Genomic DNA, 16,969 nt, shown 5'->3' on the forward strand with positions numbered 1-16,969 from the left:
CAAAAAAAGTCATAGTATAGTAAGGCTTCAAAATTGGCCAAAAAAAGTCATAGTATAGTAAGGCTTCAAATTTGGCCAAAAAAAGTCATACTTTAGTATGGCCTCAAAATATGCCAAAAAACGTCATAGTATAGTAAGGCTTCAAAATTGGCCAAAAAAAGTCATAGTATAGTAAGGCTTCAAAATTGGCCAAAAAAAGTCATAGTATAGTAAGGCTTCAAAATTGGCCAAAAAAATCATACTTTAGTATGGCCTCAAAATATGCCAAAAAACGTCATAGTATAGTAAGGCTTCAAAATTGGCCAAAAAAAGTCATAGTATAGTAAGGCTTCAAAATTGGCCAAAAAAAGTCATAGTATAGTAAGGCTTCAAAATTGGCCAAAAAAAGTCATACTTTAGTATGGCCTCAAAATATGCCAAAAAACGTCATAGTATAGTAAGGCTTCAAAATTGGCCAAAAAAAGTCATAGTATAGTAAGGCTTCAAAATTGGCCAAAAAAAGTCATAGTATAGTAAGGCATCAAAATTGGCCAAAAAAAGTCATACTTTAGTACGGCCTCAAAATATTATAAAAAAGGTCATAGTATAGTAAGGCTTCAAAATTGGCCAAAAAAAGTCATAGTATAGTAAGGCTTCAAAATTGGCCAAAAAATGTCATACTTTAGTATGGCCTCAAAATATGCCTAAAAACCTCATAGTATAGGAAGTCTTCAAAATTGGCCAAAAAATGTCATAGTATAGTAAGGCTTCAAAATTGGCCAAAAAAAGTCATAGTATAGTAAGGCATCAAAATTGGCCAAAAAAAGTCATAGTATAGTAAGGCTTCAAAATTGGCCAAAAAAAGTCATACTTTAGTATGGCGTCCAAATATGCCAAAAAATGTCATAGTATAGTAAGGCTTCAAAATTGGCCAAAAAAAGTCATAGTATAGTAAGGCTTCAAAATTGGCCAAAAAAAGTCATACTTTAGTATGGCCTCAAAATATCATAAAAAAGGTCATAGTATAGTAAGGCTTCAAAATTGGCCAAAAAAAGTCATAGTATAGTAAGGCTTCAAAATTGGCCAAAAAAAGTCATACTTTAGTATGGCCTCAAAATATCATAAAAAAGGTCATAGTATAGTAAGGCTTCAAAATTGGCCAAAAAAACTCATACTTTAGTATGGCCTCAAAATATCATAAAAAAGGTCATAGTATAGTAAGGCTTCAAAATTGGCCAAAAAACATCATACTTTAGTATGGCCTCAAAATATCATAAAAAAGGTCATAGTATAGTAAGGCTTCAAAATTGGCCAAAAAAAGTCATACTTTAGTATGGCCTCAAAATATCATAAAAAGGTCATAGTATAGTAAGGCTTCAAAATTGGCCAAAAAAAGTCATACTTTAGTATGGCCTCAAAATATGCCAAAAAACGTCATATTATAGTAAGGCTTCAAAATTGGCCAAAAAAAGTCATAGTATAGTAAGGCTTCAAAATTGGCCAAAAAAAGTCACAGTATAGTAAGGCTTCAAAATTGGCCAAAAAAAGTCATACTTTAGTATGGCCTCAAAATATGCCAAAAAACGTCATAGTATAGTAAGGCTTCAAAATTGGCCAAAAAAAGTCATAGTACAGTAAGGCTTCAAAATTGGCCAAAAAAAGTCATAGTATAGTAAGGCTTCAAAATTGGCCAAAAAAAGTCATAGTATAGTAAGGCTTCAAAATTGGCCAAAAAAAGTCATAGTATAGTAAGGCTTCAAAATTGGCCAAAAAAAGTCATAGCATAGTAAGGCTTCAAAATTGGCCAAAAAAACTCATACTTTAGTATGGCCTCAAAATATCATAAAAAAGGTCATAGTATAGTAAGGCTTCAAAATTGGCCAAAAAAAGTCATAGTATAGTAAGGCTTCAAAATTGACCAAAAAAAGTCACAGTATAGTAAGGCTTCAAAATTGGCCAAAAAAAGTCATAGTATAGTAAGGCTTCAAAATTGGCCAAAAAAAGTCATACTTTAGTATGGCCTCAAAATATCATAAAAAAGGTCATAGTATAGTAAGGCTTCAAAATTGGACAAAAAAAGTCATAGTATAGTAAGGCTTCAAAATTGGCCAAAAAAAGTCATACTTTAGTATGGCCTCAAAATATGCCAGAAAAAGTCATAGTATAGTAAGGCTTCAAAATTGGCCAAAAAAAGTCATAGTATAGTAAGGCATAAAAATTGGCCAAAAAAAGTCATAGTATAGTAAGGCTTCAAAATTGGCCAAAAAAAGTCATATTATAGTAAGGCAAAAAAATATGCCAAAAAAAGTCATGGTATAGTAAGGCTTCAAAATTGGCCAAAAAAAGTCATACTTTAGTATGGCCTCAAAATATCATAAAAAAGGTCATAGTATAGTAAGGCTTCAAAATTGGAAAAAAAAAGTCATAGTATAGTAAGGCTTCAAAATTGACCAAAAAAAGTCACAGTATAGTAAGGCTTCAAAATTGGCCAAAAAAAGTCATAGTATAGTAAGGCTTCAAAATTGGCCAAAAAAAGTCATACTTTAGTATGGCCTCAAAATATCATAAAAAGGTCATAGTATAGTAAGGCTTCAAAATTGGCCAAAAAAAGTCATACTTTAGTATGGCCTCAAAATATGCCAAAAAACATCATATTATAGTAAGGCTTCAAAATTGGCCAAAAAAAGTCATAGTATAGTAAGGCTTCAAAATTGGCCAAAAAAAGTCATAGTATAGTAAGGCTTCAAAATTGGCCAAAAAAAGTCATAGTATAGTAAGGCTTCAAAATTGGCCAAAAAAACTCATACTTTAGTATGGCCTCAAAATATCATAAAAAAACGTCATAATATAGTAAGGCTTCAAAATTGGCCAAAAAAAGTCAGAGTATAGTAAGGCTTCAAAATTGGCCAAAAAAAGTCATAGTATAGTAAGGCTTCAAAATTGGCCAAAAAAAGTCATAGTATAGTAAGGCATCAAAATTGGCCAAAAAAAGTCATACTTTAGTACGGCCTCAAAATATTATAAAAAAGGTCATAGTATAGTAAGGCTTCAAAATTGGCCAAAAAAAGTCATACTTTAGTATGGCCTCAAAATATCATAAAAAAGGTCATAGTATAGTAAGGCTTCAAAATTGGCCAAAAAAAGTCATAGCATAGTAAGGCTTCAAAATTGGCCAAAAAAACTCATACTTTAGTATGGCCTCAAAATGTCATAAAAAAGGTCATAGTATAGTAAGGCTTCAAAATTGGCCAAAAAATGTCATAGTATAGTAAGGCTTCAAAATTGGCCAAAAAAAGTCATACTTTAGTATGGCCTCAAAATATCATAAAAAAGGTCATAGTATGGTAAGGCTTCAAAATTGGCCAAAAAAAGTCATAGTATAGTAAGGCATAAAAATTGGCCAAAAAAAGTCATAGTATAGTAAGGCTTCAAAATTGGCCAAAAAAAGTCATATTATAGTAAGGCAAAAAAATATGCCAAAAAAAGTCATGGTATAGTAAGGCTTCAAAATTGGCCAAAAAAAGTCATACTTTAGTATGGCCTCAAAATATCATAAAAAAGGTCATAGTATAGTAAGGCTTCAAAATTGGAAAAAAAAAGTCATAGTATAGTAAGGCTTCAAAATTGACCAAAAAAAGTCACAGTATAGTAAGGCTTCAAAATTGGCCAAAAAAAGTCATAGTATAGTAAGGCTTCAAAATTGGCCAAAAAAAGTCATACTTTAGTACGGCCTCAAAATATTATAAAAAAGGTCATAGTATAGTAAGGCTTCAAAATTGGCCAAAAAAAGTCATAGTATAGTAAGGCTTCAAAATTGGCCAAAAAATGTCATACTTTAGTATGGCCTCAAAATATGCCTAAAAACCTCATAGTATAGGAAGTCTTCAAAATTGGCCAAAAAATGTCATAGTATAGTAAGGCTTCAAAATTGGCCAAAAAAAGTCATAGTATAGTAAGGCATCAAAATTGGCCAAAAAAAGTCATAGTATAGTAAGGCTTCAAAATTGGCCAAAAAAAGTCATACTTTAGTATGGCGTCCAAATATGCCAAAAAATGTCATAGTATAGTAAGGCTTCAAAATTGGCCAAAAAAAGTCATAGTATAGTAAGGCTTCAAAATTGGCCAAAAAAAGTCATACTTTAGTATGGCCTCAAAATATCATAAAAAAGGTCATAGTATAGTAAGGCTTCAAAATTGGCCAAAAAAAGTCATAGTATAGTAAGGCTTCAAAATTGGCCAAAAAAAGTCATACTTTAGTATGGCCTCAAAATATCATAAAAAAGGTCATAGTATAGTAAGGCTTCAAAATTGGCCAAAAAAACTCATACTTTAGTATGGCCTCAAAATATCATAAAAAAGGTCATAGTATAGTAAGGCTTCAAAATTGGCCAAAAAACATCATACTTTAGTATGGCCTCAAAATATCATAAAAAAGGTCATAGTATAGTAAGGCTTCAAAATTGGCCAAAAAAAGTCATACTTTAGTATGGCCTCAAAATATCATAAAAAGGTCATAGTATAGTAAGGCTTCAAAATTGGCCAAAAAAAGTCATACTTTAGTATGGCCTCAAAATATGCCAAAAAACGTCATATTATAGTAAGGCTTCAAAATTGGCCAAAAAAAGTCATAGTATAGTAAGGCTTCAAAATTGGCCAAAAAAAGTCACAGTATAGTAAGGCTTCAAAATTGGCCAAAAAAAGTCATACTTTAGTATGGCCTCAAAATATGCCAAAAAACGTCATAGTATAGTAAGGCTTCAAAATTGGCCAAAAAAAGTCATAGTACAGTAAGGCTTCAAAATTGGCCAAAAAAAGTCATAGTATAGTAAGGCTTCAAAATTGGCCAAAAAAAGTCATAGTATAGTAAGGCTTCAAAATTGGCCAAAAAAAGTCATAGTATAGTAAGGCTTCAAAATTGGCCAAAAAAAGTCATAGCATAGTAAGGCTTCAAAATTGGCCAAAAAAACTCATACTTTAGTATGGCCTCAAAATATCATAAAAAAGGTCATAGTATAGTAAGGCTTCAAAATTGGCCAAAAAAAGTCATAGTATAGTAAGGCTTCAAAATTGACCAAAAAAAGTCACAGTATAGTAAGGCTTCAAAATTGGCCAAAAAAAGTCATAGTATAGTAAGGCTTCAAAATTGGCCAAAAAAAGTCATACTTTAGTATGGCCTCAAAATATCATAAAAAAGGTCATAGTATAGTAAGGCTTCAAAATTGGACAAAAAAAGTCATAGTATAGTAAGGCTTCAAAATTGGCCAAAAAAAGTCATACTTTAGTATGGCCTCAAAATATGCCAGAAAAAGTCATAGTATAGTAAGGCTTCAAAATTGGCCAAAAAAAGTCATAGTATAGTAAGGCATAAAAATTGGCCAAAAAAAGTCATAGTATAGTAAGGCTTCAAAATTGGCCAAAAAAAGTCATATTATAGTAAGGCAAAAAAATATGCCAAAAAAAGTCATGGTATAGTAAGGCTTCAAAATTGGCCAAAAAAAGTCATACTTTAGTATGGCCTCAAAATATCATAAAAAAGGTCATAGTATAGTAAGGCTTCAAAATTGGAAAAAAAAAGTCATAGTATAGTAAGGCTTCAAAATTGACCAAAAAAAGTCACAGTATAGTAAGGCTTCAAAATTGGCCAAAAAAAGTCATAGTATAGTAAGGCTTCAAAATTGGCCAAAAAAAGTCATACTTTAGTATGGCCTCAAAATATCATAAAAAGGTCATAGTATAGTAAGGCTTCAAAATTGGCCAAAAAAAGTCATACTTTAGTATGGCCTCAAAATATGCCAAAAAACATCATATTATAGTAAGGCTTCAAAATTGGCCAAAAAAAGTCATAGTATAGTAAGGCTTCAAAATTGGCCAAAAAAAGTCATAGTATAGTAAGGCTTCAAAATTGGCCAAAAAAAGTCATAGTATAGTAAGGCTTCAAAATTGGCCAAAAAAACTCATACTTTAGTATGGCCTCAAAATATCATAAAAAAACGTCATAATATAGTAAGGCTTCAAAATTGGCCAAAAAAAGTCAGAGTATAGTAAGGCTTCAAAATTGGCCAAAAAAAGTCATAGTATAGTAAGGCTTCAAAATTGGCCAAAAAAAGTCATAGTATAGTAAGGCATCAAAATTGGCCAAAAAAAGTCATACTTTAGTACGGCCTCAAAATATTATAAAAAAGGTCATAGTATAGTAAGGCTTCAAAATTGGCCAAAAAAAGTCATACTTTAGTATGGCCTCAAAATATCATAAAAAAGGTCATAGTATAGTAAGGCTTCAAAATTGGCCAAAAAAAGTCATAGCATAGTAAGGCTTCAAAATTGGCCAAAAAAACTCATACTTTAGTATGGCCTCAAAATGTCATAAAAAAGGTCATAGTATAGTAAGGCTTCAAAATTGGCCAAAAAATGTCATAGTATAGTAAGGCTTCAAAATTGGCCAAAAAAAGTCATACTTTAGTATGGCCTCAAAATATCATAAAAAAGGTCATAGTATGGTAAGGCTTCAAAATTGGCCAAAAAAAGTCATAGTATAGTAAGGCATAAAAATTGGCCAAAAAAAGTCATAGTATAGTAAGGCTTCAAAATTGGCCAAAAAAAGTCATATTATAGTAAGGCAAAAAAATATGCCAAAAAAAGTCATGGTATAGTAAGGCTTCAAAATTGGCCAAAAAAAGTCATACTTTAGTATGGCCTCAAAATATCATAAAAAAGGTCATAGTATAGTAAGGCTTCAAAATTGGAAAAAAAAAGTCATAGTATAGTAAGGCTTCAAAATTGACCAAAAAAAGTCACAGTATAGTAAGGCTTCAAAATTGGCCAAAAAAAGTCATAGTATAGTAAGGCTTCAAAATTGGCCAAAAAAAGTCATACTTTAGTATGGCCTCAAAATATCATAAAAAAGGTCACAGTATAGTAAGGCTTCAAAATTGGACAAAAAAAGTCATAGTATAGTAAGGCATCAAAATTGGCCAAAAAAAGTCATACTTTAGTACGGCCTCAAAATATTATAAAAAAGGTCATAGTATAGTAAGGCTTCAAAATTGGCCAAAAAAAGTCATACTTTAGTATGGCCTCAAAATATCATAAAAAAGGTCATAGTATAGTAAGGCTTCAAAATTGGCCAAAAAAAAGTCATAGTATAGTAAGGCTTCAAAATTGGCCAACAAAAGTCATACTTTAGTATGTCCTCAAAATATTCCAAAAAACGTCATATTATAGTAAGGCTTCAAAATTGGCCAAAAAAAGTCATAGTATAGTAAGGCTTCAAAATTGGCCAAAAAAAGTCATAGTATAGTAAGGCTTCAAAATTGGGCAAAAAAAGTCATACTTTAGTATGGCCTCAAAATATGCCAAAAAACGTCATAGTATAGTAAGGCTTCAAAATTGGCCAAAAAAAGTCATAGTATAGTAAGGCTTCAAAATTGGCCAACAAAAGTCATACTTTAGTATGTCCTCAAAATATTCCAAAAAACGTCATATTATAGTAAGGCTTCAAAATTGGCCAAAAAAAGTCATAGTATAGTAAGGCTTCAAAATTGGCCAAAAAAAGTCATAGTATAGTAAGGCTTCAAAATTGGCCAAAAAAAGTCATACTTTAGTATGGCCTCAAAATATGCCAAAAAACGTCATAGTATAGTAAGGCTTCAAAATTGGCCAAAAAAAGTCATAGTATAGTAAGGCTTCAAAATTGGCCAAAAAAAGTCATACTTTAGTATGGCCTCAAAATATGCCAAAAAACGTCATAGTATAGTAAGGCTTCAAAATTGGCCAAAAAAAGTCATAGTATAATAAGGCTTCAAAATTGGCCAAAAAAAGTCATAGTATAGTAAGGCATCAAAATTGGCCAAAAAAAGTCATACTTTAGTACGGCCTCAAAATATTATAAAAAAGGTCATAGTATAGTAAGGCTTCAAAATTGGCCAAAAAAAGTCATAGTATAGTAAGGCTTCAAAATTGGCCAAAAAAAGTCATAGTATAGTAAGGCATCAAAATTGGCCAAAAAAAGTCATACTTTAGTACGGCCTCAAAATATTATAAAAAAGGTCATAGTATAGTAAGGCTTCAAAATTGGCCAAAAAAAGTCATACTTTAGTATGGCCTCAAAATATCATAAAAAAGGTCATAGTATAGTAAGGCTTCAAAATTGGCCAAAAAAAGTCATAGTATTGTAAGGCTTCAAAATTGGCCAAAAAAAAGTCATAGTATAGTAAGGCTTCAAAATTGGCCAAAAAAAGTCATAGTATAGTAAGGCTTCAAAATTGGCCAAAAAAAGTCATACTTTAGTATGGCCTCAAAATATTCCAAAAAACGTCATATTATAGTAAGGCTTCAAAATTGGCCAAAAAAAGTCATAGTATAGTAAGGCTTCAAAATTGGCCAAAAAAAGTCATAGTATAGTAAGGCTTCAAAATTGGCCAAAAAAAGTCATACTTTAGTATGGCCTCAAAATATGCCAAAAAACGTCATAGTATAGTAAGGCTTCAAAATTGGCCAAAAAAAGTCATAGTATAGTAAGGCTTCAAAATTGGCCAAAAAAAGTCATAGTATAGTAAGGCTTCAAAATTGGCCAAAAAAAGTCATACTTTAGTATGGCCTCAAAATATGCCAAAAAACGTCATAGTATAGTAAGGCTTCAAAATTGGCCAAAAAAAGTCATAGTATAGTAAGGCTTCAAAATTGGCCAAAAAAAGTCATAGTATAGTAAGGCTTCAAAATTGGCCAAAAAAACTCATACTTTAGTATGGCCTCAAAATATCATAAAAAAAGGTCATAGTATAGTAAGGCTTCAAAATTGGCCAAAAAAATTCATAGTATAGTAAGGCTTCAAAATTGACCAAAAAAATTCATACATTAGTATGGCCTCAAAATATCATAAAAAAGGTCATAGTATAGTAAGGCTTCAAAATTGGCCAAAAAATGTCATAGTATAGTAAGGCTTCAAAATTGGCCAAAAAAAGTCATACTTTAGTATGGCCTCAAAATATCATAAAAAGGTCATAGTATAGTAAGGCTTCAAAATTGGCCAAAAAAAGTCATACTTTAGTATGGCCTCAAAATATGCCAAAAAACATCATATTATAGTAAGGCTTCAAAATTGGCCAAAAAAGTCATAGTATAGTAAGGCTTCAAAATTGGCCAAAAAAAGTCATAGTATAGTAAGGCTTCAAAATTGGCCAAAAAAAGTCATAGTATAGTAAGGCTTCAAAATTGGCCAAAAAAACTCATACTTTAGTATGGCCTCAAAATATCATAAAAAAACGTCATAGTATAGTAAGGCTTCAAAATTGGCCAAAAAAAGTCATAGTATAGTAAGGCTTCAAAATTGGCCAAAAAAAGTCATAGTATAGTAAGGCTTCAAAATTGGCCAAAAAAAGTCATAGTATAGTAAGGCATCAAAATTGGCCAAAAAAAGTCATACTTTAGTACGGCCTCAAAATATTATAAAAAAGGTCATAGTATAGTAAGGCTTCAAAATTGGCCAAAAAAAGTCATACTTTAGTATGGCCTCAAAATATCATAAAAAAGGTCATAGTATAGTAAGGCTTCAAAATTGGCCAAAAAAAGTCATAGCATAGTAAGGCTTCAAAATTGGCCAAAAAAACTCATACTTTAGTATGGCCTCAAAATATCATAAAAAAGGTCATAGTATAGTAAGGCTTCAAAATTGGCCAAAAAATGTCATAGTATAGTAAGGCTTCAAAATTGGCCAAAAAAAGTCATACTTTAGTATGGCCTCAAAATATCATAAAAAAGGTCATAGTATGGTAAGGCTTCAAAATTGGCCAAAAAAAGTCATAGTATAGTAAGGCTTCAAAATTGGCCAAAAAAAGGCATAGTATAGTAAGGCTTCAAAATTGACCAAAAAAAGTCATACATTAGTATGGCCTCAAAATATCATAAAAAAGGTCATAGTATAGTAAGGCTTCAAAATTGGCCAAAAAATGTCATAGTATAGTAAGGCTTCAAAATTGGCCAAAAAAAGTCATACTTTAGTATGGCCTCAAAATATCATAAAGAAAAGTCATAGTATGGTAAGGCTTCAAAATTGGCCAAAAAAAGTCATAGTATAGTAAGGCTTCAAAATTGGCCAAACAAAGTCATAGTATAGTAAGGCTTCAAAATTGGCCAAAAAAAGTCATACTTTAGTATGGCCTCAAAATATCATAAAAAAGGTCATAGTATAGTAAGGCTTCAAAATTGGAAAAAAAAAGTCATAGTATAGTAAGGCTTCAAAATTGACCAAAAAAAGTCACAGTATAGTAAGGCTTCAAAATTGGCCAAAAAAAGTCATAGTATAGTAAGGCTTCAAAATTGGCCAAAAAAAGTCATACTTTAGTATGGCCTCAAAATATCATAAAAAAGGTCACAGTATAGTAAGGCTTCAAAATTGGACAAAAAAAGTCATAGTATAGTAAGGCATCAAAATTGGCCAAAAAAAGTCATACTTTAGTACGGCCTCAAAATATTATAAAAAAGGTCATAGTATAGTAAGGCTTCAAAATTGGCCAAAAAAAGTCATACTTTAGTATGGCCTCAAAATATCATAAAAAAGGTCATAGTATAGTAAGGCTTCAAAATTGGCCAAAAAAAAGTCATAGTATAGTAAGGCTTCAAAATTGGCCAACAAAAGTCATACTTTAGTATGTCCTCAAAATATTCCAAAAAACGTCATATTATAGTAAGGCTTCAAAATTGGCCAAAAAAAGTCATAGTATAGTAAGGCTTCAAAATTGGCCAAAAAAAGTCATAGTATAGTAAGGCTTCAAAATTGGGCAAAAAAAGTCATACTTTAGTATGGCCTCAAAATATGCCAAAAAACGTCATAGTATAGTAAGGCTTCAAAATTGGCCAAAAAAAGTCATAGTATAGTAAGGCTTCAAAATTGGCCAACAAAAGTCATACTTTAGTATGTCCTCAAAATATTCCAAAAAACGTCATATTATAGTAAGGCTTCAAAATTGGCCAAAAAAAGTCATAGTATAGTAAGGCTTCAAAATTGGCCAAAAAAAGTCATAGTATAGTAAGGCTTCAAAATTGGCCAAAAAAAGTCATACTTTAGTATGGCCTCAAAATATGCCAAAAAACGTCATAGTATAGTAAGGCTTCAAAATTGGCCAAAAAAAGTCATAGTATAGTAAGGCTTCAAAATTGGCCAAAAAAAGTCATACTTTAGTATGGCCTCAAAATATGCCAAAAAACGTCATAGTATAGTAAGGCTTCAAAATTGGCCAAAAAAAGTCATAGTATAATAAGGCTTCAAAATTGGCCAAAAAAAGTCATAGTATAGTAAGGCATCAAAATTGGCCAAAAAAAGTCATACTTTAGTACGGCCTCAAAATATTATAAAAAAGGTCATAGTATAGTAAGGCTTCAAAATTGGCCAAAAAAAGTCATAGTATAGTAAGGCTTCAAAATTGGCCAAAAAAAGTCATAGTATAGTAAGGCATCAAAATTGGCCAAAAAAAGTCATACTTTAGTACGGCCTCAAAATATTATAAAAAAGGTCATAGTATAGTAAGGCTTCAAAATTGGCCAAAAAAAGTCATACTTTAGTATGGCCTCAAAATATCATAAAAAAGGTCATAGTATAGTAAGGCTTCAAAATTGGCCAAAAAAAGTCATAGTATTGTAAGGCTTCAAAATTGGCCAAAAAAAAGTCATAGTATAGTAAGGCTTCAAAATTGGCCAAAAAAAGTCATAGTATAGTAAGGCTTCAAAATTGGCCAAAAAAAGTCATACTTTAGTATGGCCTCAAAATATTCCAAAAAACGTCATATTATAGTAAGGCTTCAAAATTGGCCAAAAAAAGTCATAGTATAGTAAGGCTTCAAAATTGGCCAAAAAAAGTCATAGTATAGTAAGGCTTCAAAATTGGCCAAAAAAAGTCATACTTTAGTATGGCCTCAAAATATGCCAAAAAACGTCATAGTATAGTAAGGCTTCAAAATTGGCCAAAAAAAGTCATAGTATAGTAAGGCTTCAAAATTGGCCAAAAAAAGTCATAGTATAGTAAGGCTTCAAAATTGGCCAAAAAAAGTCATACTTTAGTATGGCCTCAAAATATGCCAAAAAACGTCATAGTATAGTAAGGCTTCAAAATTGGCCAAAAAAAGTCATAGTATAGTAAGGCTTCAAAATTGGCCAAAAAAAGTCATAGTATAGTAAGGCTTCAAAATTGGCCAAAAAAACTCATACTTTAGTATGGCCTCAAAATATCATAAAAAAAGGTCATAGTATAGTAAGGCTTCAAAATTGGCCAAAAAAATTCATAGTATAGTAAGGCTTCAAAATTGACCAAAAAAATTCATACATTAGTATGGCCTCAAAATATCATAAAAAAGGTCATAGTATAGTAAGGCTTCAAAATTGGCCAAAAAATGTCATAGTATAGTAAGGCTTCAAAATTGGCCAAAAAAAGTCATACTTTAGTATGGCCTCAAAATATCATAAAAAGGTCATAGTATAGTAAGGCTTCAAAATTGGCCAAAAAAAGTCATACTTTAGTATGGCCTCAAAATATGCCAAAAAACATCATATTATAGTAAGGCTTCAAAATTGGCCAAAAAAGTCATAGTATAGTAAGGCTTCAAAATTGGCCAAAAAAAGTCATAGTATAGTAAGGCTTCAAAATTGGCCAAAAAAAGTCATAGTATAGTAAGGCTTCAAAATTGGCCAAAAAAACTCATACTTTAGTATGGCCTCAAAATATCATAAAAAAACGTCATAGTATAGTAAGGCTTCAAAATTGGCCAAAAAAAGTCATAGTATAGTAAGGCTTCAAAATTGGCCAAAAAAAGTCATAGTATAGTAAGGCTTCAAAATTGGCCAAAAAAAGTCATAGTATAGTAAGGCATCAAAATTGGCCAAAAAAAGTCATACTTTAGTACGGCCTCAAAATATTATAAAAAAGGTCATAGTATAGTAAGGCTTCAAAATTGGCCAAAAAAAGTCATACTTTAGTATGGCCTCAAAATATCATAAAAAAGGTCATAGTATAGTAAGGCTTCAAAATTGGCCAAAAAAAGTCATAGCATAGTAAGGCTTCAAAATTGGCCAAAAAAACTCATACTTTAGTATGGCCTCAAAATATCATAAAAAAGGTCATAGTATAGTAAGGCTTCAAAATTGGCCAAAAAATGTCATAGTATAGTAAGGCTTCAAAATTGGCCAAAAAAAGTCATACTTTAGTATGGCCTCAAAATATCATAAAAAAGGTCATAGTATGGTAAGGCTTCAAAATTGGCCAAAAAAAGTCATAGTATAGTAAGGCTTCAAAATTGGCCAAAAAAAGGCATAGTATAGTAAGGCTTCAAAATTGACCAAAAAAAGTCATACATTAGTATGGCCTCAAAATATCATAAAAAAGGTCATAGTATAGTAAGGCTTCAAAATTGGCCAAAAAATGTCATAGTATAGTAAGGCTTCAAAATTGGCCAAAAAAAGTCATACTTTAGTATGGCCTCAAAATATCATAAAGAAAAGTCATAGTATGGTAAGGCTTCAAAATTGGCCAAAAAAAGTCATAGTATAGTAAGGCTTCAAAATTGGCCAAACAAAGTCATAGTATAGTAAGGCTTCAAAATTGGCCAAAAAACGTCATACTTTAGTATGGCCTCAAAATATGCCAGAAAAAGTCATAGTATAGTAAGGCATAAAAATTGGCCAAAAAAAGTCATAGTATAGTAAGGCATAAAAATTGGCCAAAAAAAGTCATAGTATAGTAAGGCTTCAAAATTGGCCAAAAAAAGTCATATTATAGTAAGGCAAAAAAATATGCCAAAAAAAGTCATGGTATAGTAAGGCTTCAAAATTGGCCAAAAAAAGTCATACTTTAGTATGGCCTCAAAATATCATAAAAAAGGTCATAGTATAGTAAGGCTTCAAAATTGGCCAAAAAAAGTCATAGTATAGTAAGGCTTCAAAATTGACCAAAAAAAGTCACAGTATAGTAAGGCTTCAAAATTGGCCAAAAAAAGTCATAGTATAGTAAGGCTTCAAAATTGGCCAAAAAAAGTCATACTTTAGTATGGCCTCAAAATATCATAAAAAAGGTCATAGTATAGTAAGGCTTCAAAATTGGACAAAAAAAGTCATAGTATAGTAAGGCATCAAAATTGGCCAAAAAAAGTCATACTTTAGTACGGCCTCAAAATATTATAAAAAAGGTCATAGTATAGTAAGGCTTCAAAATTGGCCAAAAAAAGTCATACTTTAGTATGGCCTCAAAATATCATAAAAAAGGTCATAGTATAGTAAGGCTTCAAAATTGGCCAAAAAAAGTCATAGTACAGTAAGGCTTCAAAATTGGCCAAAAAAAGTCATAGTATAGTAAGGCTTCAAAATTGGCCAAAAAAAGTCATAGTATAGTAAGGCTTCAAAATTGGCCAAAAAAAGTCATAGTATAGTAAGGCTTCAAAATTGGCCAAAAAAAGTCATAGCATAGTAAGGCTTCAAAATTGGCCAAAAAAACTCATACTTTAGTATGGCCTCAAAATATCATAAAAAAGGTCATAGTATAGTAAGGCTTCAAAATTGGCCAAAAAAAGTCATAGTATAGTAAGGCTTCAAAATTGACCAAAAAAAGTCACAGTATAGTAAGGCTTCAAAATTGGCCAAAAAAAGTCATAGTATAGTAAGGCTTCAAAATTGGCCAAAAAAAGTCATACTTTAGTATGGCCTCAAAATATCATAAAAAAGGTCATAGTATAGTAAGGCTTCAAAATTGGACAAAAAACGTCATAGTATAGTAAGGCTTCAAAATTGGCCAAAAAAAGTCATAGTATAGTAAGGCTTCAAAATTGGCCAAAAAAAGTCATACTTTAGTATGGCCTCAAAATATGCCAGAAAAAGTCATAGTATAGTAAGGCTTCAAAATTGGCCAAAAAAAGTCATAGTATAGTAAGGCATAAAAATTGGCCAAAAAAAGTCATAGTATAGTAAGGCTTCAAAATTGGCCAAAAAAAGTCATATTATAGTAAGGCAAAAAAATATGCCAAAAAAAGTCATGGTATAGTAAGGCTTCAAAATTGGCCAAAAAAAGTCATACTTTAGTATGGCCTCAAAATATCATAAAAAAGGTCATAGTATAGTAAGGCTTCAAAATTGGAAAAAAAAAGTCATAGTATAGTAAGGCTTCAAAATTGACCAAAAAAAGTCACAGTATAGTAAGGCTTCAAAATTGGCCAAAAAAAGTCATAGTATAGTAAGGCTTCAAAATTGGCCAAAAAAAGTCATACTTTAGTATGGCCTCAAAATATCATAAAAAGGTCATAGTATAGTAAGGCTTCAAAATTGGCCAAAAAAAGTCATACTTTAGTATGGCCTCAAAATATGCCAAAAAACATCATATTATAGTAAGGCTTCAAAATTGGCCAAAAAAAGTCATAGTATAGTAAGGCTTCAAAATTGGCCAAAAAAAGTCATAGTATAGTAAGGCTTCAAAATTGGCCAAAAAAAGTCATAGTATAGTAAGGCTTCAAAATTGGCCAAAAAAACTCATACTTTAGTATGGCCTCAAAATATCATAAAAAAACGTCATAATATAGTAAGGCTTCAAAATTGGCCAAAAAAAGTCAGAGTATAGTAAGGCTTCAAAATTGGCCAAAAAAAGTCATAGTATAGTAAGGCTTCAAAATTGGCCAAAAAAAGTCATAGTATAGTAAGGCATCAAAATTGGCCAAAAAAAGTCATACTTTAGTACGGCTTCAAAATATTATAAAAAAGGTCATAGTATAGTAAGGCTTCAAAATTGGCCAAAAAAAGTCATACTTTAGTATGGCCTCAAAATATCATAAAAAAGGTCATAGTATAGTAAGGCTTCAAAATTGGCCAAAAAAAGTCATAGCATAGTAAGGCTTCAAAATTGGCCAAAAAAAATCATACTTTAGTATGGCCTCAAAATATCATAAAAAAGGTCATAGTATAGTAAGGCTTCAAAATTGGCCAAAAAATGTCATAGTATAGTAAGGCTTCAAAATTGGCCAAAAAAAGTCATACTTTAGTATGGCCTCAAAATATCATAAAAAAGGTCATAGTATGGTAAGGCTTCAAAATTGGCCAAAAAAAGTCATAGTATAGTAAGGCTTCAAAATTGGCCAAAAAAAGTCATAGTATAGTAAGGCTTCAAAATTGGCAAAAAAACGTCATACTTTATTATGGCCTCAAAATATGCCAGAAAAAGTCATAGTATAGTAAGGCTTCAAAATTGGCCAAAAAAAGTCATAGTATAGTAAGGCATAAAAATTGGCCAAAAAAAGTCATAGTATAGTAAGGCTTCAAAATTGGCCAAAAAAAGTCATATTATAGTAAGGCAAAAAAATATGCCAAAAAAAGTCATGGTATAGTAAGGCTTCAAAATTGGCCAAAAAAAGTCATACTTTAGTATGGCCTCAAAATATCATAAAAAAGGTCATAGTATAGTAAGGCTTCAAAATTGGAAAAAAAAAGTCATAGTATAGTAAGGCTTCAAAATTGACCAAAAAAAGTCACAGTATAGTAAGGCTTCAAAATTGGCCAAAAAAAGTCATAGTATAGTAAGGCTTCAAAATTGGCCAAAAAAAGTCATACTTTAGTATGGCCTCAAAATATCATAAAAAAGGTCACAGTATAGTAAGGCTTCAAAATTGGACAAAAAAAGTCATAGTATAGTAAGGCATCAAAATTGGCCAAAAAAAGTCATACTTTAGTACGGCCTCAAAATATTATAAAAAAGGTCATAGTATAGTAAGGCTTCAAAATTGGCCAAAAAAAGTCATACTTTAGTATGGCCTCAAAATATCATAAAAAAGGTCATAGTATAGTAAGGCTTCAAAATTGGCCAAAAAAAGTCATAGTATAGTAAGGCTTCAAAATTGGCCAAAAAAAAGTCATAGTATAGTAAGGCTTCAAAATTGGCCAACAAAAGTCATACTTTAGTATGTCCTCAAAATATTCCAAAAAACGTCATATTATAGTAAGGCTTCAAAATTGGCCAAAAAAAGTCATAGTA

This window comes from Toxotes jaculatrix, chromosome 3 (assembly GCF_017976425.1).
Source record: "Toxotes jaculatrix isolate fToxJac2 chromosome 3, fToxJac2.pri, whole genome shotgun sequence".
Taxonomy (NCBI): Eukaryota; Metazoa; Chordata; class Actinopteri; family Toxotidae; genus Toxotes; species Toxotes jaculatrix.